Source organism: Mastomys coucha, unplaced genomic scaffold (assembly GCF_008632895.1).
Source record: "Mastomys coucha isolate ucsf_1 unplaced genomic scaffold, UCSF_Mcou_1 pScaffold15, whole genome shotgun sequence".
NCBI lineage: Eukaryota > Metazoa > Chordata > Mammalia > Rodentia > Muridae > Mastomys > Mastomys coucha.
This window is the reverse complement of record NW_022196897.1, coordinates 54738245-54762373: the sequence shown is the minus strand read 5'-3', so window position 1 is coordinate 54762373 and position 24129 is coordinate 54738245. Positions and strand designations below refer to the sequence as shown.

The 24129-nt window shown below is 39.0% G+C and overlaps 1 protein-coding gene across 6 annotated transcripts in view; it reads right to left on the bottom strand.

The window, feature by feature from the left end:
• Positions 1-24129, bottom strand: part of B3galt1 (beta-1,3-galactosyltransferase 1) — a 548275-nt gene that overhangs the window by 41340 nt on the left and 482806 nt on the right. For all 6 annotated transcript variants that reach the window (XM_031370493.1, XM_031370494.1, XM_031370495.1 and 3 more), the window contains one exon: positions 3418-3542. The gene's annotated coding sequence lies outside the window, so the exon portion shown is untranslated. The remainder of the gene's footprint in view (positions 1-3417; positions 3543-24129) is intronic.

Below are 24129 nucleotides of genomic sequence, written 5' to 3'. Positions count from 1 at the left end.
CCTGGGAGGGCCCGCACTCAGCCCTTTCCTTTCAAAGAGGATGAACTGTGCATGTGTGTGTGTGTGTGTGTGTGTGTGTGTGTAGGGAGCTGTTTTCCGCTTACAAACGAAAACTTAGGTGCAAAAATCAATCCCCATGCCATGTAAACACTAAAGGTTCTGTAAAGGGTCCTTTGAACATTTGTGTTTTTTCCTGGGTTTTGTTGGCAGGTAATTAGAAATTGATATGAAAAATGAAAGGGTTCTAAACCTCCCCAATATTGCACATTATTTAGTGGGAACTATTGGGGGCTACCCATCCTAGTCCTCAGGGAAGCTCAGTATGGATTGAAAAGATAATGGCCCTTAGATCCCGTTCCTGAGCAGGCATTAGGATTACAATATTATATCAAACACTTCCCAGAACACTTTACCTTGGTGATGCTGGCCTCTTCTTAATCACCGCTAATTTCTTAGCTCCAGCTAACTAGCATCAACTGTCCTAGTAGTCTCTTCTATTATTGACTCAGGCCAGAGCCATATGGCCAAAGCTGCTGAGTTCTGCTGCTTGGCAGGGCTGGAACATGGTCTCCCTAATTCTATTACTAGCTTTCTGTTTTCCAACTCCCTCACTGTTTTGCTTGGCTGTCCTGGACCTTGCTCTGTAGATTGACCTTAAACTCAGAGATCTGCATGGCTTTTTTCCTGAACGCTGGGATTAAAAGTCCTGTTCCACCATGCCTGGACTTAAGCTTTCCTTCACCTAGAACTTGCTCTGTCCAAGGATGGCCTTGAATTCAGAGATCTGCTTGGCTTTGATTCTTGGGATTATAAATATGTACCACCATTCCTGGGCTTAAGCTTTTCATGGCCACAGTTTCTTCAAGATCCAGATTAAAAATCTGTGTCTTCCAGCCTCAAGATCTGGATCACAAGTGTCTCTTCCATTTCTGGATTATAATCCATTCCAAATTAAAAGTCATTTTACAATCCAGAAATGGAAGACACACTTGTGATCTTAGTCAAAAAATAAAAACATAAAAAAATAATAAGAAAATCACAGAATACCCACAATATAACTCACAGAACTTATGAAACCCAAGAAGAAGGAAGACCAAAGTGTGGATGCTTCCATCCTACTCAGAAGGGGGAAGAAAAGAATCACAGTAGGTAAAGGGAAGAAGGGATCTGGGAGGGAGAGAGGAGGGAGAGGGAAGGGGGGGGCAGGATCAGGTGTGAGAGGAGACATTGGAGAAGAACAGAGGGTTAGGAATTTGAATGGAGGTGTGTAGCAGTGGGGTATGAGGAACTGGTGGTAGCTACTAGAAAGTCCCAGATGCTGGGGACCCTAGAGGTTCTCAGGACCCAACAGGGAGGACATTAGCCGAAATAGCCAACAAAAAGGAGAGAGAACCTGTAGAGACCATATCCAGAGGTTAGGCAGGGGCCCTGGTTGAGGGATGGGGCCACCCACTCATCTCAAAAATATTAATCCAGAATTATTCCTGTCAAAAGAAATGCAGGGACAAAGTGTGGAGCAAAGACTGAAGCAAAAGCCATTCAGAGACTACCCCACCTAGGGATCCATCCCATCTGTAGACACCAAATCTAGACACTATTGCTGATGCCAAGAAGTACTTGCTGACAGGTATAGCTGTCCCTGAAAGGTTCTGGCAGCACCTTACTAATACGGGCTCAGATACAGCCAACCAATGGACAGAGCACAGGGACCCCAATAGAGGAGTTAGGGGAAAGATTGAAGGAACTAAAGGAGCCTACAGCCACAGTGACATACTTCCTCCAATAAGGCCACAATTACTCTAACGAAGCCACACCTCTTAATAGTGCCACTCCCTGGGCCAAATAGATACAAGCCATCACACTTGGGTTCTCATACCTCTGCTGGCTTCCCTTTCTACACCAGGGTCGAGACACGCCCTGAGCACTCATGTTGCTTCCTGGTGCTCATCACAGTTAGTAGTTGTGTTATCATTTTATTGTTTAGTTTCATTTTGAGTTGGCTTCCATTGACTTCTTAGGCCTCTCCAAGGAAAGACAGTGTGGGCAGTTTCAATCTGTGCTCATTCTGCCTTGTATATTTAAATGCTGAATGCACTGGTTTGAATTTGGAGAGTACTGTTGCTATAGCAGCATGAAGATCTGTTGACATCTGTCCTTTTTGGTGACTGCTAAGTCCATTCCACCATCCCTCAACTTACCTCTGGCCATGAGGTGACATAAATGAGTGGGCATGCTGTCTAGAAGAAAAGGGTCAAAGCCCACCCACCAAAAAAAAAAAAAACACAGAAGTCAGAAAAGGCAATGGAAACCAATGTTGGTGGTGCAAATTGATGAAAACAAAGACACACACACACACACACACACACACACACACAGGTCCATGGTGCACTGACATTTTGTTGAGTTTGATTTTGGAAAATCATCTTGCTGGGAATTAAGTCAGAACTGTCACCTCCTACCCCCCCTCCCCTTCACCAGTAGGTTTCCTCATAGTCCAGCTAGCACTTAGAAGACACTTGGAGAGAGTTGGTCATCTCATGGATAAGGAAATTATAGTTTAAACAGGATAAGGGATCTGCAACAGGTCATATGGAAGTGCTGGGCAAGAATCAAGTAGAATCCAGTGTCCTTTCGTAGGGATGGTACTCTTCTCAATCCACACTGCAGACGGTTTGCAAAACATCTTATTGCCTTAGGCTATTTAGTGCAAATCACATAGGAAGGTGTTTTCTGTTTGTCACCTTTCTTATGCCTTTCAGTAAAATTATTTTAACAATCATTTGCATTGTAGATTTTTTAATAACCCTGCCATCATTTTTATATACAAATTTCTTATGTTCAACTTAAATAAGAATTGATTGGAGTATAATTGCCCTGTGAGGCAAGGTTATTTCAACAAAGATTCAAAAACTAATTAGCAATGGCTTTGGAGGAATGGAGTTTAAATGGGTATTGTCTGAGGTCACCTGAAGAGCACTAGTTCTTCTTCCAGAGGTCTTGAGCTCAATTCAAACCAACCACATGGTGGCTTACAACTATCTGTAAGGTGATCCGTTGCCCTCTTCTGGTGTGTTTGAAGACAGCTCTAGTGTACTCATATACATAAAATAAATAAATAAATCTTTAATGAACCCTAGCAGTTCATTTTCCAGAAGGCCATTTACTCAAAGCAGTCAATAGTTTCAAAGACATCTGCAAATATGGTGTTTAAAGCTATATTTATTAAACCATGATTCCTTTTCCTCTTGTCTTTGATGGCAAGGGTATTTTACATACCAAAGCAGGTAGACATTAAAAAATGAAGGTCAACATTGCTTATCACTCACTAGTTATTATAGAATGACTTCCAGTCATATGTCATTGGGGTGACTTTCCTCTGTGACCAGACCTACACTGAGCACTGAGCTCTTCTCCTACCTTTTGGATCAAACTTGCTGCCTTTCTTCTTTCTACAGTTACAGAGCATCTCGCTTGGTCTCCATTGGTCTGTAGAGATTTGAGAGGCTCACTCCAGAAGCTGCTGCATACCAAATTGTAGAATCCTATGTAGACACAGAAAGAGAGAAATGTTTATATATAAAAGAAGTTAGTTGGATTTGAGAGAACAAGGATAGAATCCCTCAATTTAAAAAGATTTTGTAGTTAGTAGAATGGGGTATGGGCAAGACTTGGATATAGAAGTTTTAAAAGCTTAAACAGAGTAAAAGAGAGTCTGAACCAGTTCTAGGGCAGAATGTAAAGCCAGGTCAATAGGACAGAGGAGTGGTAGGGACAGTGTCTGTCTAGTGATCATGCGATCTGATGGAGAGCCAGCTGTGACTCAGGCCAACCTGATGGTTGTCATTGATGCCATAAGAAAAAACAGGTCCAATGATGTCATAAGTTCAGATTTTCAAGGACACTAGAAATATATACTAGTAATATATATTTTACTTTCAAGGACACTAGAAATATATATGTGGTATTTATTAAAGTGTACATGATAGGATTTGATTAAATAAATGAAACTTCATATAAGCAAACATAAAGCTAAAGGCTACATAAAAATCAGTTACCCATGATGTAGTGCAGTGGTTTTCAACTTGTGCATCATGATTCCCACAAGGTCACATATCAGATATTTACATTATTATTCATAATTGTAGTAAAATGACAGTTATGAAGTAGCAATGAAATACATTTATGGTTGAGGGTCATCACAACATGAGGCACTGTATTAAAGGGTCGCAGCTTTAGGAAGGTTGAGACATGCTGCTCTAGTGCAATAATCTCACTTTTTTAGTGATGGCCAAAGACATCCGGAGTGGGGAAGCCGCTTGAGCAAGGTAGAAGTGAGGTGTTAGGCAGACATGCCACACTTTTCGAGTAGGATCTTCACTTTCCCTCTTGACCACTCTATGACCAGCTGAAACCAACCAGACCTGATTAAATAATTGTTTGAAGACCAACTAAATGCTGCCTTCCACTGATCTGATTCTTGGTTTCCAAACTTCTAGTGCACAAAGCTTTCTGATGGTGTTCTAGTCTCGCCATTCATATTTTGGAAGGGTGATGAGAAAGTTAGTGAGTACAGTGCATATCGTCCCATATGTGCATATTGTCTCATATGTGAGACGTGACTCCAATCATGGGCATCTGGGTGGATGGCTTTGAACAGCTTCAGCTGGATATAAGGGGTAGAAGTGTACTGTATGGACAGAGGCATGTCTACTGGGTTCCCTGAAGCCATATGCTGGTTCAAGTTGTTTAAATTCAAGGTGATATTTTATGACTGTTATTTTTGTGTAATGGGTGGTTTTAAGTTCAGCTTAAATAGAACAGAAGCTCTCTAGCTTCCATATGCAAAACGAGGAAAGTAACAATGTCTGTATTACTGATAGGATAGTGTTTGCACAAGGTAGGCATGCATGCTCACTATATTGTCATAACAAATGCTAAGTGTATTTGTAGCAATTGCTAACATTCACTGAATGCTGATTAAACCTGAATGTCATTATAATTGTTATCTATAATCTATCAGGGAAACCTTCTTAGGTTCTTATACTATTTGTCCTTTGAGAAATAAATGTCTTGTGGGTGGATTTTAGAGGAGAGAATGTTTGAACATGGGTCTATTTAGACTTCCATTGCTTAGCCTACCTCTCCAGAGCTTTGGCAGTGCCCAACTCAAAAGGTACTCTTCATGTACTCAAAGACAATAAACTGAATGTTGTCCAACACCAAATACTTATTAAGTTAAATGGCAAGACAAAGGAAGTCCTACAGGAAGCACTCTGCCACTACAATCCTTGGTAATGTCTTATTTATGAAAAATTGTATTATTCTCAAAGTGGGATTTTACCATATTACTATGGACAAATGCCACGCACACTTGCGTGATGGCGGTATTTGAGGCGAAAACTTCAAGGAAAGTCAGCCTCCTGCCTCCGCATTGTTGCCTGGCACCCCAAACTCAGAGGTGGCCCAGATATGTCTTCGTACTTGTGTGCTAGGAACTCACCAAGATATCATATTCTTACAGCTAGCAAGAGAAAATTCGGACATTGCTTTCTGACCTTCACCAATGTTTCCAACTATCCTAGTTTAATGTTTTAAGTACTAGAGAGTAATTGTAAGGTTTCTCTCACTCTAAGACATTAGCTGAAAGAGTTAGGTCAAGATTCTCCTCTGCCTGCCTCTAGCAAGAACCAAAGAATTAGCATAAGAATACCTCAACAGAGAGGGCTCTACCCCTCTTCCTCCTGCTCTACACCTGGCTTTTAGAAGTCAGGTGACCTTAGATGTGGGGGTCGCTTGTCTACGTGACTTCAGTCTAACACTAGGACTGGAAGAAGAAGAACTTGGACTCACATGCAGGACTAGCACTAGAACTTAGATGGGCTAGGACTCAGATTCATGCACCCGCATTCCCCCGGGCCCAGAGTGCATGGGCCCGGGGGATGGAGCACCAGTTCAGAGGAGATAGCTGCTGCTTTAGACCCAGTATGTTTCAGATAGCCTCAGAGGTACCTCAACTGTTGAGCTGCCAGATTTTTCATTTCTCTTTTGCAATGATTGTAAAAGCCTCATGCCATTTTTAAAAGAAATACACTCAGATTTTATACCACCCGTGTGTAGTCTGTTTGTCAAAGCCGAATCCCGTGCCCACCTGGCCAGAATCCTGTGTCCCGCGGAACAGGGACCCCACAAGAAACCCCAGTCCGTGGCAGACAAAGAGGACAGCGTATAAATAGTTCATTTTAGGCTATATTAGTTTTAAATGTAAATGTAAGATTCCATAGTTTTAGTAGATTATTTGCATATTGGTACAGTAATGTCCATGGACATAACTTTTAATAACCCAAATGAGTAGTGAGCATTGAATTCAGGAAAATAACACCTGGAAGATTTTTCTCTAGACTATTAAATATTTTCCCTTGCTTATATAACAAATATGTGCAAAAGAAAGAGCTAAATATAACAAACACTGAATTATGTGCAATGCTAACATGTCACATTTTATGAAAACATTGAATGAAAAAGGAGGAAGGAAGCAAAGGTTGAAGGAAATGATGCTAATGAGTGAAACCATAAGTAACTCCCTAGACCAGCTACTCTTCAATTATATTTAACACAATTTTTACCAAGGAAAATCACCATTGCAACCTCAAAAAGAATGAGGTAACCTGCAAGTTGTTAAATCAACTTTTCTATGGGCAGATACAGTAGTTGGAATATTTGAAATCTTATTTAGACATATTTTGTATTTTGGATACCTATTCTGAAGTAGATAAGTATTCTTTATTAAGATATTAAAAGAATTCAAGTCCCCTAAACAAGGGCAGGGGAAATGTGGGGGTGTTTTTCTTTTAACTAGAATAATTAATTTCCACCAATACCTGCAAAATAGAAACCAGAAAACACAGAGATGAGAATTTCTGACTGCAACAATAATAATAATGATGAGAACATAATGCAATAGATGCAAACTTAATATCATCCTAAAAGCAAAGACATCTAACCACTGAAATAACACAGACCACAGAGGCATGCTTTATAGGGCAAGATGAAAAGTACAAACCACTTTGACTTCTCTCATGTCATTTTAGTCATTAGGCTAGAGGCACTGTAACTTTCTGGAACATACACTACAACCCCATTCAAATGTTGCTTCTAGAATACAAAACAGTATTTCAAAGTCAAGTAGAAATTAATTTGTTCATTGTCTATTCTTTTGGGTAATTGTCATTATTGCTATTTCTCTTTGGGCAAATCACTGAAAACTGACTACAACATTTGTTGTGTGTGTGTTGTTTAATAAGGAAATAACTTAGACTCAACATTTGTCACCTACATTTTAATTTAATTTGCCCTTCCACTAGACTAAGAATGATAGTTCTCCCACTACATTATTCTGTTACATTCCATCAGTATTGTTCTTTTTTTCTCTCTCTCTCACTCTAAGTTTCCTTTGGCAAGATGAAATTTTGCCAGTGTCAATTATGGGTGAGAAATTCACTTTTTCTGTGAGCATATTTAAACGTGTGAGCTAAGTGAGAATCTTGGTGACATTTCAGGATAAATAAGACAGCAATACATTAGATAGAAGGTTTAACCTCCCTGGTCTTCCCTCCTCTCACTGTAATAACAAAGGATTTTGCATGCAGATCTCTAGTCTCAGCTTCTGGCTACTCTGTATCAAGCCTTGTGGGAATAAAAGAAGTAGATAGAGATAGTAGAAAAGAGTAGAATGTACAGCCCTCAGTTGCCTATTCACAAGCTTATCAAGGCAATTTCTGTGACTCCATGGGAAGCGCAGTGGAGGAAACAGGTGATCTCATTAGTTAGTAGACTCAAATGAGAGGACAGAGGGCTTCCCAGCTCTAAATTTCATCAGTAATGAACTGAACTTTCTCTTTGTCATAGCAGCTGTCTCTGACTAGTAGAACTTGAGACTCCAAGACTTCTGGGCATTGGGTCCTATCCTAGGAACAATGCTTACTGTGGAGGTGGAGCTAGAGATGCTCTCACAGCAGATCAGATCGTGGCTGGCCCTGCAGAGACTAGAGTGTGCTACAGCCTGCTTGCATGGGGTCCACAGTGCTGCGTGGCGCCTGTCACTTCACAGCATTAGTTTAGTGATTTCTGTGATGGCTGAGATGGGGCATTTTTAAAACAGTCATAGGTAAGTGCTAGGAATCAGGTGGTCACACTCTAGCACTTATTCCCTGGAAAGCTGATTAATCAGCAAAGCCTGGATTAGAGAGAGGGCTTCTGGATCTCTTCAAGCCCAGATCCCTGTGATCAGTTCTTAATTATATATGAGTTAGAGAGAGGGAATTGCATATTATACTAAAGGTTATATATAAAAAGGGAATTTCACAGCTAATATATACTAAGAGGTCTTATATTGCTTTAGTTTCTCCAGGCCTAGTCTACTCAGTTATACATAACTGAGTTATATATATTATAATCTTATATATGTATCTTTATATATACAGATATATTATATATATAAAAACAGGTAGTGTCACACACACACACACACACACACACACACACACACGGGTCTGGGACACCACCTGTTGGAATGAGCCCCAATGTCTATGTGATGTTGTTAAAGTTTAAGCACTGGTGATGACTAAGCCATACCCTGAAAAATATAGGAAAATCTGAGAGAGTTTACTTAGACAATATTATCATTCCCTACTATTAAAGCTCTTCACTTATCCTTATGAAGTTGAATGACACTAATTATTACCATATCGTTGCTTAATAACATAAACATTTTTGGAGCCAAGTTAGGCCAAGTAGGAGATGATGTTAGAGTTACTGTCCAGGTCACATAAGATTTTGTGTTAAAGGATTCCAGCTATTTTCAAAGTTAATTTCTATGAAGGCAAACTAAACAAGTTGCTATCTACAGTTACCAATGTATTTTGGAATCTCAGAGAGCTGGTGTGAGAGAATTCACTAGTAATGGGAGCATCAGGAACTTTTGAAGGCACAATTCTAAATCAATTTGCACACCTATAATGTTGTTTACTCAAACTACCTTTGAATGGTGTGTATCCTTTTATGCCATGGGAGATGGCAGGTGCAAAACAAGGCAGATTCTATATTTAATAGACAGACAGACAGACAGACAGACAGACAGACCATACAGAAATCCCTCTCAGCTTTGTTCTTCATGTATGTTCAGGCATGTTTATATATGCATGTAGAATTCAGAGGGGGATATTGGGGTCTCTTCCTCAGTGGCTCTATCTTACTTTTTGAGATGGGGTCTATTAGTAAACCCAGAGTTCACTAATTTTTCGGGAGTAGCTGGCTAGCAAGCCCTAATGGATGCTCTGTCTCTGTCTCCCAAGCAGGAGGAATACTAGCACATGCTGCCCCACCTGGCTTTTTATGTAGAATCTCGAGATCCAAATGAGGTTCTTGTACTTGTGCAGCAAGCATTTTACCAACTGAACTATTTTTCTAGCCCAAGAAGCTGTAATTTTAGCACATGAGACTAGAATTAGAAAGAACCAATTCAGAATTCTATCATCTGTGACATTTCTGTAGCAAGCATCAATGAGAAAAGGAAGACCCATTTCCATCAAATGCTCTTTGTTGCATAATATTTATTACTCTGCCTTACAAAATAAAAACCCATCACAGTCTCAAACCTAGGAACTAGTCTTAATTTATGTCAATGTCTTCATCTCATATGAATTGATGAAATAAATTTTGGACCACATTTGGACCCTAAAATCATCTTAATTCCTGCATTAGTTAATGTGTTTAAATGCTGCAGCAAAATATCTGATAAAAACAACATAAAGAAGGACAAGTTTATTTTGGATTCAGTTTCAAAGTATATGGTCCATCATAGCCAGGAAGGTCTGGTGACAGAAATATCTGCAGTTGGGAAGCAGAGATGATGAATGTGGGGGATCAGCTCACTTTCTCCTTATGCAGTCAAGGACTCATGCATGGAATGGTGCTGCTACCAACATTTCAAGTGAGTTTTCCTGTCTCAATTAATCTAATCTAGATAATCTGTCCAAGATATGCCTGCCCAGAAATGTTTAACTCTGTCAGATCCTCTTACCTTGACAATCAATATTAACCATCACAATTTCTTTTGTATCCAAAACTTCTTTGAACAATATTGTGTTATATTTTCTATATTGTTACATTAAAAGCTGGGAATATAGAAGAACTTATATCCATTTTTGCAAATGTAGAATTTGTTCATGTATGTGTATTGGTATGTTTGTATGTGTATTGGTACAGAAACTCTTCTGTAAGCCTTCATGTAGTACTACAATTTTGATGTTGAACATGTTCATAGATCATCGATAACCTCACATATTAAGGCAGGGTCTCTCCAGAGCTTGCCCTTTTGGCTGGCCTTGATAGCCAGCTGACTCTGGGCATTCTCTGTGTCTGCCTTCTGTGGGCTGAGGTTAAAGGCAGGTCACCAAGCCCATTTAGATTTTACTTGGGTTCTGAACTCTGGTCCCTTATGCTTGCAGGACAAGCAATTTACCTGTTAAGCCATCTTCAAAGCCCTTGTCCTTTTAAAGACAGATATAATTCAGATAACAAGGGATTGTGATAGAGATAGCAGAACATGCACATAACTCCTAATTGTGTGTGCATGTCTGTGAGCACATGTGTTTTAGTTTGTAAGTAAATACATTTGATTTTGAATAACAGTGAAAATGTGGATGATTAAGAGTGAAATGTAGTTGACAGTAAGATATGAATGAAGTTAATGCTTCTATTCATTCAAGAGGGGCTCTTGAGAGTCTGAATTATGTATGATGGTCTCCTAAGAATGATCTGATCTTTAGATTTTAAATGTAGCTACTCTTTCAGTATTCAACCTCTTTTCTTTCTTATTTCCTATTATGTGTAGTTCATATGCGAGATCTTGGAGATTTAAAAGGAATGAAGAAAAATCCAACTTGTTTTTAACATCTTACTATTTAAAGAATATATTATCCCATGAATCTTTAAAATTTTTGATATAATTTCATGATACTTTCAGGGGATGTGAAAGTTTTAGTAACTTAGAAAATATAAGCCTAGTTAAATGAGTTGTTTACAAATAATCTTGTAATCTTGAGTTTAACCTTGTCCCAAGTAAATACTGAAGAATTAAATCAATCCATGTACATGCTTGGTTGTCAGATTTTTAAACTATGGGATTTCCTGCCTTGATGGTAGAAGCTACTTTTAAAAATTACGAACATTCTAGGGAGCTAAAATGCTTTATTATTTGACTGAGTCTACTACTGTCAGATGGATTTCTTTGGCCACACTCAACCATTTACAAACCCTGATAAGAGTCAACTATGTTATGTGTACTCATGGAACCACACATCTGATTCTTAACATCAACATTCCGGATGCAGTTGACTATAATGAGACAAGGTTGACCTATCACTGGGCAAGTTATTTGCTTCAGTTTTCTGTGTAAATTTTGTTTTAGATCCATTGCTTTTACAAATATATATATATGACATCCATTACTAAGGACAATGGGAAAAACAATGGGTCAATGTCTATATTGTCCAAGAAACATCCAAATAAAACTGGTAGCATAAACATGTCTTACAGAAAGCTGAACAGCAATAACCCTTGATCCAAATGGTGTTATTGTGTGGTAGCATGTACCAAGAACAGAATCTTTCTCTTTACCTAAGTGAGGATTCCAGGAGCTGTACTGACCTTAGAGACATGGCAGGGGACTTTCAACAGTACATAGAAGGTAGGGTCTTGGAGAGTGGGATTTTCAAAGAAACACCCCTTTGTACTTAGTGGGCACACTGAACAGTGCAATCTATGTTCTAAGATTAATGATACTTGTTGGAGTTGAGGCCTGGCAACAATAAGCCATGCTTTAATGAGCACTTCAATGTGAATAGAAATTGCATACCTGATGGGTGTGGTAGTGGATCTCTACAATTCTTATAGCCAGGAGGTAAACACAGAGGAATCACAGTTGGGAGCCAGACCTGCACTACTTAGCAACTCTCCATGTCAAACAATACCAACAACAATAACACTAGGAACAACAAAAAGCTTTCATGTTACATCCATGCTAAAAATGTTTTCTTCTATAGGGTGCAGAACGATTAGACTGATAAACCCGACATTGTGAAAGTGTCTGTCGGGTCTTAACTAAGGTTTTAAAAATATAAGTTTAGGAATACTATGGAATAGACAATTAAATGGTTAGAACCACTGCTTAAGACTTTTCCTTTGGAAAACAAAGAAGGCCAAAGCCCATAAACATAAACCATCTCCAGGTTGAACTTAATCTGAATGAATATCAACCAAATACTCAAGAATAAAATTCAGGTCCAAAGAGATGTTTGGGTGGGTAGAGGTGATTGTAGCCAAGCGTAATGATCTGAGTTTAATCCTGAGATCCACATAGTTTAAATGATGATTCTTACTTCTCCTCTGACCTTCAGAAGCTCTCAGAGGCACTCATCTCTCTCTCTCTCTCTCTCTCTCTCTCTCTCTCTCTCTCTCTCTCACACACACACACACACACACACACACACACACACACAGAGAGAGAGAGAGAGAGAGAGAGATATGCAACACACATTAGAAAAGGAAGAAGTTCATCTATAAGGGAACATTTATAGTCTTATCATATCCCCTACAGTTATGCTACATGAATACAGTTTCATACTTATTCCTTGTTTCATAAATACTTTACACTATTTTTCCATGTTGAAAGCTTTAGAATTCTGTTTTCTAAGGGTTTCTGCAGCTACTCAGGCCTATCTCTCTCAGAAGAATTCTATCACCTTGCTGTGGTTCTATGCCTTGAATGTCTCTGATGCCTGGACAACCTACTCTGGCTCAGATCAGGGTAAGGATGCTAAGTCCTAATGCCTTGTTCTTGTGTGATTATTTTTGCCTGATTTCTTACCATGAGAAAGTCATATATTTATCTGGACAGATATGAGACAAATAAACTATTTTTCTGCCAAGATAGCAATCGATGACCTTGGGGAATATGTGTAGAATTTTCTGGGACTCTATTAAAAATTATCTGATAAGCTGTCTTTGAGTATGTGTGTTTTTGTTTTGTGGGGGCATCAAGTAGGAGCTAGGAGGCTTTGTAGATGCAATTGGATCTTAAACTCTAGGCAATAAACAATAATGCACTTTGTAGTACACAGATGCCTAGAGAGATCAGTGTTAAATTTAACGTCTAAACTGAGTTACTTTTACCTGTATGCATTAAATTAAGCATAACAGTTACTATGAAATGAAGTAGCTAAGGAAATGATTAAAATGCTCTTGATCTGTATTCCAAATATATGGAAGTCGACTTTCCTTTTCCATGGGAGCAGGGGAGAAGAAAATTTGAGGTATGATATCTCAGGGCAAATGTGTTTATACTTTGTGTGATATTTCATGAAAAAGCATACTAATAAACACAGGTGACCTGTGGCTTCTACCTTCATGTGAAAAAAGAATCCTTTCTTGGGGCTAAATGCGGCCTTGTCCATCCTGCTCATGGTTCAGTTGAACTGTGACATGCGATAGGATGTGAGCATGAACAGGTCAGTAAAGTGTACTCTATAAACAGGAATGTGTTTCTTGGGAGAGGTTTGGATAAATGAACTGAGTGTTCTTTCATTTCTCAGGCTTCTGCTTAGGAAGCTAATGAAATTAAGCATGCAGAGCAAAACCATCTGCTGAAGGTCAGAGAGTTGTATAAAATGCTACACAGCCCTGGCTTGGACCAGGCTACACCAGACAGCATGCACACAAGTATCCTCTTCTCTCTTCCCAACTTGAAGAGTGCAAATACCTTAACATCCAGAATCCAGCAATATTATATTTTCTAAAACAATAGAGCTAAGCATATGTTGAAACCGGAAAGTTGAGAGAAGATTCCACACAGGCCCACGTTATGCCACTACATCAGCAACAGTTTTATTTTTGTAAAGCAATTATCAACTTATGTATAAGTGATTACACTATTTGAGATGTGAGATCCTTGGAAACTCTGATGCTGTAATCAAAACATAACCAAGCTATTTTGGAATAGAAAGTCTATCTGCTCTTATATAAATATTTGAAAATCAAACAATGGCCCATTTAGAATTATATTGTTGGTGATTGTAAAGAGTTACTTTAAGTGAATTTCTGTGCTCAATGGGAATTTTTTAAAGTCTGACACTGGAATGTCCCAGCCAAGATGTGTGTGGGTGGTGACTGTGTGGCAGACGTTAGGAGGTATGTGAATGAGTGGTTGTGGCTTTCCCAAGCTGCACACCAATCATTACATGTAGCTTCAATTATATTTCATACCTGTTGGCACAACTAACTTTTAAAATATTCATATATACTTTTGTGATTAAAAAATACAAACTCAACTCAAAGTACTGTCAGCTTCATTGGAGAATTTAGTTATTATTTTTCAATCTGGGGAGCATAAAATATTGGGGCAACACTGATAACAGCATTTTAAATATTAAGGAGTCATCTTTCCTGGAGTAGATGAACTCCATGAGTTTTTTTCTAGAATTTCTGATGAAGCAATTCTAGAATCACAGGGATATATAATAGAATGTGGATATGATAAATATGATGAGATTTTCAATTATGACTGCATCCCATTATATAAATAGTAAAAATGCTTGGTTATATTGCATTAAATATTTATTCATGATCCCAAACTAAAATACTTAGGAAGTAATTAACAGGGTTGACCTCTGAGGAGAGAAGGGGGCTGGTGTGAAAGCCAGTGCAAAGGGCCTTCTTTTTATTCCCTATGCTTCTTTGTTGCTTGAACTATTTATAACAATGTGCATTCAAATGTTAATTTATAGTTGAAATTAATAAAAAGAAAATAATCAAATAGCATGATATTAACTGCCCCACTGGAATCTGGGAAGACCAGCCTCCAGGTCCCCTCTCTCCTATGCCTTATTTTCCAATATGCTTAAAGACCAAAGCTGAGATCTGTTTTATAATCTCTGAAACTGCCTGCAATCATATTCACCAGGTTCTAAACTCATATGCTGACATTGCCTAGCCTGTATACTTTACATAATGCCTGGGTTCACAGGAGGATTGTGCTACAAGGTGTCATATTAATATACCCATGTGTGTGAGAACTGCAGTATTAACTACTATATCTATGAACTACCTATCTATGAGAAAAGAGAATGAACAAGTCTTTCATCTTGATATTCAACTTGTGTTGGAACACTAAAGAAACACTTATAGAACCCTTCTCTGCTCAATGTCAAGACATTATAGTTGGTTTGCCATGGTGTCTTCTTCCCAGGATAATTCAATGAAAGTGGTATGTGATGTTAGGAATACACAGGGATCATGTGGTTGCAATTTTCATGAAACATTTGCTAATGTGGTAAGTGAATCTAGCCAAATTACTTTCCCCTGTAAAAATCCCCATGCTGAACCATCCTAGATTAAATATGTCTGAACCATATTATAGCATGACATTGAGACTGCTCACTGTAGCAAATCAAAACATTTATATCTTTTGAGGGAATGTAATAGAAAACAGATATATTATTTGTTTTTTTCCTAAGGAATTTAGGCAAGTTTTAGTAATGTGTATGTGAAGTAGAGAATAAGACATCACAAATGACTTCCAGTTTGCACTATGCCTGAGGAGCTGATCCTATGTTCTGGCTCCCCACCAAACCCACCCAACCCCAGAGGCAGCATGACCCCCAGGAGTTCTGACACACCCAGGATCATAGGCTTACAGGAGGTACAGGCTGAATTCAGAGACAAAAAGGCCACCAGAGAGAACCAGATGGCAAAAGACAAGCACAAGAACATAAGCAAATGAAATCAGTGCTACTTGGCAACATCAGAACCCAGTTCTTCCACAAAAGCAAGCCTTGGATACCCCAAGACCCTTGGAAAGCAAGATTCAGATCTAAAACACTATGCCATGAAGATGATAGAGGACTTTAAGGAGGACATAAATAATTCTCTTAAAGAAATACAGGAGAACATGGGTATGCACGTAGAAGTTCTTAAAAAGGAAACACATAAATCTCTTAAAGAAATACAGGAAAACACAATCAAACATGTAAAGGAATTGAACAAAACCATCCATGATCTAAAAATGGAAATAGAAACACTAAAGAAATCACAAAGGGAAACAACCTGGAGATGGAAAACCTAGGAAAGAGAGCAGGAGTCAGAGATGCAAGCATCACCAACAGAATACAAAAGGTAGAAGAGAGAATCTCAGGCACAGAAGACATTGACACAACAGTCAAAGAAAATGCAAAAAGTAAACAGCTCCTAACTCAAAATATGCAAGAAATCCAGGACACAATGAAAATACCAAACCTAAGAATAAGAGATATAGAAGAAAGCAAAGATTCTCAACTCAAAGAGCTAGTGAACATCTTCAACAAAATTATAGAAGAAATTTTCCCTAACCTAAAAAAGAGATGCCCAAAAATGTACAGGAAGTCTACAGAGCACCAAATAGATTGGACTAGAAGAGAAATTCCTCTCATCACATAATAATCAAAACACCAAATGCACAGAACAAAGAATATTAAAGTATTAAGGGGAAAAGGCCAAGTAACATATAAATGCAGATCTATCAGAATTACACTGGACTTCTCAATAGAGACTCTAAAAGCCAGAAGTTCTTGGGCAGATATTACAGACCCAAAGAGAAAAAAATATCAGCCCAAGCAACTATACCCAGCAAAACTCTCAATTCCCATAGATGGAGACACCAAGATATTCTATGACAAAATTTAAACAATATCTTTCCACTAATCCAGCCCTACAAAGGATGATAGATGGAAAACTCCAACACAAGGAGGGAAACTACACCCTATAAAGAGCAAGAAAGTAATCTTTCAATAAACCCAAAAGAAGATAACCATACAAACATAAAAATAACATCAAAAATAACAGGAAGCAACAATCACTGTTCCTTAATACCTCTTACCATCAATGGACTCAATTCACCAATAAAAAGACTAGATTCTTAAACAGGACTGGATTCTTAAACAGGAACCATCATTTTGCTGAATACAGGAAACATACATCAGTGACAAAGACAGACACTACCTCAAAGGCTGGAAAAAATTTCCAGGCAAATGGACCCAACAAACAAGCTAGAGTAGCCATTCTAATTTCCAATAAAATATACTTTCAATCAAAAGTTATCAAAAATATGGGAAATGACAGTACATACTTGTCAAAGGAAAAATCCACTAAGAGGAACTCTCAGTTCTGAACACAAGGGCGCCCACCTTTGTAAAAGAAATGTTACTAAAGCTCAAAGCACACATTGAAACTCACACAACAATAGAGGGATACTTCAACACCTCACTCTTACTAATGGATAGAATATGTAAACAGAAACTAAACAGAAACAGTGAAACTAACAGAAGTTATCAATGAAATGGATTTAACAGATATTTATAGGACATTTCATCCTAAAACAAAGGAATATATCTTCTCAGCATCTCATACCTTCTCCAAAACTGACAATATAATTGGACAGAAAACAAGCTTCAACAATACAAGAAGATTGAATTGATCCCATGTATTCTGTTGGATCAGCATGGACTAAGGCTGGTCTTCAACCTCACACGTCAGAAAGCCCACATATACATGGAAGATGAACAATTCTCTACTCAATGATAACTTGGACAGGGAAGAAATGAAGAAGTTAAAGACATTTTAGAATTTAACAAAATGAAGGTACAACATACCCAAACTTATGGGACACAATGAAAGCAGTGCTAAGATGAAAACTCAAAGCTCTAAGTGCCTTCATAAAGAATTTAGAGAGATCATAAACTAGCAGCTTAACAGCTCATCTGAAAGCTCTAGAACAAAAAGAAGCAAATACACCAAAGAGGAGTAAAAGGAAGGAAATAATCAAACTCAGGACTGAAATCAACCAAATAGAAATAAACAGAACATATACAAAGAATCAACAAAACTAGGAACTGGTTCTTTGAGAAAACCAGCAAGATAGATGAACCTTTATCCAAATTAATTAGAGGGCACAGAGACAGTACCCAAATTAACACACATTGGCACAGGAGAAATTTTTCTGAACAGTACACTAGTGCCTCAGGCTCTAAGATCAACAATTGATAAATGGGACCTCACAAAATTGCAAAACTTCTGTAAGGCAAAGGACACTGTCAACAGGACAAAATGGCAATCTGCAGATTGGGAAAAGATCTTTACCAACCATTCTTCTAGTAGAGGGTTAATATACAAAATATACAAAGACCTCAAGAAGTTAGACTCCACAGCACCAAATAGCCCTATTAAAAATGGGGTACAGAAATAGATCTAAAGAAATAACTCTCAACTGAGGAATCTCAACTGGCTGAGAAGCACCTAAAGGAATGTTCAACATCCTCAGTCATTAGAGAAATGCAAACCAAAATGACCTTGAGATTTGACCTCACACCAATCAGAATGGCTATTATCAAAGACTCAGGTCACAGCAAATGCTGGTATAGATATGGGGAAAGAGGAATACTCCTCCATTGATGGTGGGATTGCAAGCTGGTAAAATCACTTTGGAAAACAATCTGGCAGTTCCTCAGGAAACTGGAAATAGTTCTACCTGAAGACTCAGTTAGACCACTCCTTGGCATATACCCAAAAGATGCTGCAACATATAACAATAAAAATAAAATAAAAATAAAAAAAAAACCCAAACAAAAAACCCTGCTCCTTCCCCCTCGCCCTGCTCACCAACCCACCCCATCCTGCTTCCTGGCCCTGGCATTCCCCTACACTGAGGCATAGAACCTTCACAGGGCCAAATGCCTCTCTTGCCCTTTGATGATCGACTAGGCCATCCTCTGCTATACATATGCTACTGGAGCCAATAGTCCCACCATGTGTACTCTTTGATTGGTGGTTTAGTCCTTGGGAGCTCTGAGGGTACTAGTTAGTTCATATTGTTGTTCGTCCTAAGGGGCTGCAAACCCTTCTTCTCCTTGGGTCCCTTCTCTTAGCTCCTTCATTGGGGACCCTGTGCTCAGTCCAATGGATGGCTGTGAGCCTCTACTTCTGTATTAGTCGGGTACTGTCAGAGCCTCTTAGGAGACAGCTATATCAGGCTCCTGTCAGCCAGCACTTTCTGGCATCCATAATAGTGTCTGGGTTTGATGATTGAATATGGGAAGGATTCCTAGATGGAGCAGTTGCTGGGTTGTTCTTCTTTCAGTCTCTGCTCCATAGTTAGTCTCTACAACTCCTTCCATAGGTATTTTGTTCCCCCTTTTAAGAAGGAACGAAGTATCCACACTTTGGTCTTTCTTTTTCTTGAGTTTCTTGTTGTTTGTGGATTGTACTTTGTGTATTCCGATCTTCTGGGTTAATATCCACTTATCAGAGAGTGCATTCCATGTGTGTTCTTTTATGATTGGATTACCTCACTCAGGATGATATACTCTAGGTCCATCCATTTCCCTAAGAATTTCATAAATTCATTGTTTATAATAGCTGATAACCCTATTAAAATGGGGTACAGAGCTAAACAAAGAATTCTCAACTGACGAATACTGAATGGGTGAGAAACACCTAAAGAAATGTTCAACATCCTTAATCATCAGGGAAATGTAAATCAAAACAACCCTGAAATTCCACCTCATACCAGTCAGAATGGCTAAGATCAAAAACTCAGGTGACAGCAGATGCTGGAGAGGTTGTGGAGAAAGAGGAATACTCCTTTATTGCTGGTGGGATTGCAAGCTGGTACAACCACTCTGGAAATCAGTTTGGTGGTTCCTCTGGAAATTGGACATAGTACTACCAGAGGATCCAGCTATACCACTCCTAGGCATATATCCAGAAGGACACATGCTCCACTATGTTCATAGCAGCCTTATTTATAATAGCCAGAAACTGGAAACAACCCAGATGTCCTTCAACAGAGGAATGGATACAGTAAATGTGGTACATCTACACAATGTAGTACTACTCAGCTATTAAAAACATGAATTTATGAAATTCTTAGGGAAATGGATGGCTCCACTATGTTTATAGTAGTCTTATTAATAATAGACAGAAGCTGGAAAGAATCCAGATATCCCTCAACAGAAGAATGGATACAGAAAATGTGGTACATTTACACAATGGAGTACTACTCAGCTATTATAAACAATGACTTTATGAAATTCCCAGGCAGATGGATCATATCATCTAGAACATATCATCTTGAGTGAGGTAATCCAGACACAAAAGAACTCACATGATATGTACTCACTGATAGGTGGATATTAGCCCAAAAGCTCAGAATACCCATGATACAACTCGGATACCATATGAAGCTTATGAATAAAGAAGACCAAAATGTTGATGCTTCAATTCTTAGAAGGGGGAACAAAATAATCCCAGGAAGTGGAGGGTAGAGGGAAGGAGGGACCTGGGAGGGAGAGAGAGAAAAGTGGGGCGATGTTGCAAGTGGGCCTGGTGCTGTTTGTATTTTGAAGCTAATTCTACTCTCCTGGGAGGGGCTGCAGACAAGGAGTGAATCATACTCAGGTGACTTTCTGTGGACCAATTCCCTAATGAATAAAAGAGCCAATCACTGGGCAAGTAGGCAGGACTTTTGGGTAGGGCAGAGGAAGAGAAGAAGCAGGAGAGAGTTAGGTTCCCTTTGGACAGGGATAGAGTGAGGACAAGATGTAATGACAAATGTCTCCCTCTTTTAATGGTGGATCCATCAGGATTTGCCACCAGAAGATTAAGTTTTAATAAGGCTTACAAGTTAGGATTTTAGTTGTTGTGCCCAGTGATTGAATTACCATTGTTTCTGAACTAAGCTTGTGTTGTGTTTTCCTTCACACAGTGGCTTTCCTGGATTCAAGAGAGAAAGGTATGGTGGAATAGTGTGGGTTTGTCAGATGTGCACTACAAAGGCCATGGAGGTTTTCATGCATGGGACTGGCATGGTAGCAACCCACCAGTAGGAACTTAGTGAGCTGGGTTGAGAGACTTTGGAGCATTGAGTCAGAGTCTCCATGAGATAAAAACAGGTTGACCATTGCCCACCAGTGAATGATCAGCTAGGACACCAGGGCATAGAGTTGCTGGCACAAGCGCAGGAACATGCCAGTTCCATTTTTTTAATATTTCCAGCAACAGGGGGCAGGACCAGGTATAGAAAGGGACAGAAGTACAAAAGGTCAGGAAATTGAATAGAAATATGTAGCAGTGTGGGATGGGGAACCAGGGATAGCCACTAGAAAGTCCTAGACTCCAGGGAAGAGGGAGGCTCTCAGGACCCAGTGTGGATGACATTAGCTGAAATACACAACAAAGGGGAGATAGAACCTACAGAGACCACCTCCAGTAGATAGGCATGGCCCCCAGTCGAGTGATGGGGTTACCCACCAATTTCAAAATATTTTTTGAATTTTTGACCCTGCCTTTCCTTTAGGCAGGAACAATTCCGGTTTTAACCCAGAATTGTTCCTGCCTAAAGGAAAGGCAGGGTCAAAAATGGAGCAGAGACTGAAGGAAAGGCCATCCAGAGACCACCCCACCTAGGGATTCACCCCATCTGTAGATAGCAAACCCTACCACCATTGCTGATGCCAAGAAATGCTTGCTGACAGGAACCTGGTATGGCTGTTCCCTGAGACAGTCTGTCCGCACTTGACTAATACAGATGCAGATACTCATAGCCAACCATCAAACTGAGCACAGGGACACCAATGGAAGAGCTAGGGGAAGGACGAAAGGAGCTGAAAGGGATTTCCCCCTATAGGAAGAACAGTATCACTTGACCACCCAGAGCTCCCAGGGACTAAAGCACCAAACAAAGAGTATACATGGAGGGAGCCAGGACTCCAGATACATATGTACATATGTAGCAGTGGATAGCCTTATCTGACATCAATGGAAGGGGAGGCCCTTAATCTGGAGGTTTGATGATCCAGCATAGGGGGACTCTAGAGCAGTGAGGAGGGAATGATCACCCTCAAAGAGCCAAAGTTGAAGCAGAATAGGATGGGAGGTTTGTGGAGGGGAAACCAGGAAGGGGGGATATCATTTGAAAGGAAAACAAATAAAATGATTAATTTAAAAAGTCATCACAAATGTAAGACTCATTTTCTCATTGTCTGGGCCTTTAAAATTTAAGTGTAGTCTGGGGGGAAATCCATTATTTAATTACATAAAAATTAAGGTTCACATTTTCTCTTCCATCTCCTATATTTACAGTGATTTTTCTTATTCATTCAAAGGTAAGACAAAAATTGATGGAGTAGATTTTGTATTTGACAGATTATTTTTTTTAGAGCCAAAACAGTTAGCTTGCTTTGTTTTTAAACATTGTCTTTAAGGACCCAAACTGCCAGAGCCTCAGGCTCTGATCTTTGCAATGGCGTGTCAAATCTTTGTGTATGACTATCCAAGAGACTTCTCTTGAAATTAAGCCTAAAGATAGTTTTGTTGAGGAGTCGATGTATTAGCTCCCAACTTATATGTGTGATTCGTTATTCATCCTTCACTTATGAATTCGTCTCATGGAAACAACTCTTGATTTTTAGGTGTATTCAGTAAGTGACTCCTTTCTAGTGTTTCTCTGCATTTGGTTTCTCGGTACAGGTCCAGAAAGTTTCTCCATTCTACAAATGCATTCTCTTGATTTTGCCTGTCAATACTTCATGCTCTTTGGGTCTCTAGACTACAACATGCTAATTGAGCATCTGAGCTCTTTATGGTGTCTAGGGACTCACCAAGACCTCAGTTCACCCAATCCTTCAAAGTCTCTTTGTGGATCCTCAGTGGAAGCCCCTCTCCTGAAGCTGAAAGATGAGTTTAAGGAGTGTCTCATCCAGATATTGTCAAGGGAGTTTTCAATACCAAAGTCTATGGTTAGGTATGGTTGCTAATGGTGTGTGTGTGTGTGTGTGTGTGTGTGTGTGTGTGTGTGTGTGTGTTGGTTGTATTTTCTCTCAGGCAATGACTGATATTTTCATATCTTTAGATTTTGCTTATTTGAGGAGAACTTGGAATGACTGTGAAGAGAATGGGTTAAGAGGTTTTGATGGAATTCCCCAAAACATTTGCTTTAATGGTCAGCAAAAATCCACAAGCTATGGAGGCATCATACAATGGTGCTGAGCGCTGATCTCCTGGGATAGATGAAAGTGAGGTGAATATCCGTAGAGTTGATAACGAAATGCCTGCTTTCTCTCATCCCGAACTTCTAGTATTTGTTCAGTAAATTCAGACTGAGAGTAGGTTTGAGTCAGACTCATTTTTAGACTTGCAACACACAATGGACAAAGCAAATAGAAATTCCTGCTCTTTTGAGGGGTATTGCGTGTGTTGCCGTGTGTGTGTGTGTGTTGCTGTGTGTGTGTGTGTGTGTGTGTGTGTGTGTGTGTGTGTGTGTACTGCATCAATAGAACTTTTGGTGGAGTCAGAATTTTGTCTAAAACTAAGAAATCCCTGTTTCCGGTTTCATAAAGTAATTAGGCTGCCCTTTAACATTTGCTTCAAACTTTCCACCTTGTTTTTTTTAATGAGATTACAGTCTCTTCACAGCTTGATAAGTACAGACAGCAGGCAAAGAAATGAAATTATGATGTGCCAGTTACAGTGTTCCAGAAAGTGACTTTCAAAACGAGAAATCATGTCTAATGATATGGCTTGAAACAATTTCTAAACTGTTTACATTTGTGAGAAAATCTTTATTTGTACAAGTTTCTAATAGAAAAACTCCAAATGTTAATTATGATGTTAAATCTGGGCTCAAAAATGATTGTTTGTGTTTTGGAGTTGATTTTTAATGAACAGAGAGAAATGCCTGAATGTAGGTGTCCTTTAATTAGATAATGTCTTGCTCATAGATTATATGAATTAAAAAAGAACCCAAAGGATTGCAACAAGTACCATATTAAAGAAATTGTATCTATAGCAACATAAGATGAAGGCACATTTCTTGAAATCTCCAAGCTCCCTCAGATATTTTTAATTGAGAGAAGCCTCTGAGTAGACAAAAAATTGTTTGGCATTTCAAAAGATGTATTTAAGTCCTATATGGTTTATGTCATGGCCAATCATCATTGTTAACTTGATGGGATTTAGAATCAATCACCTAGGGTATAAACCCCTAGG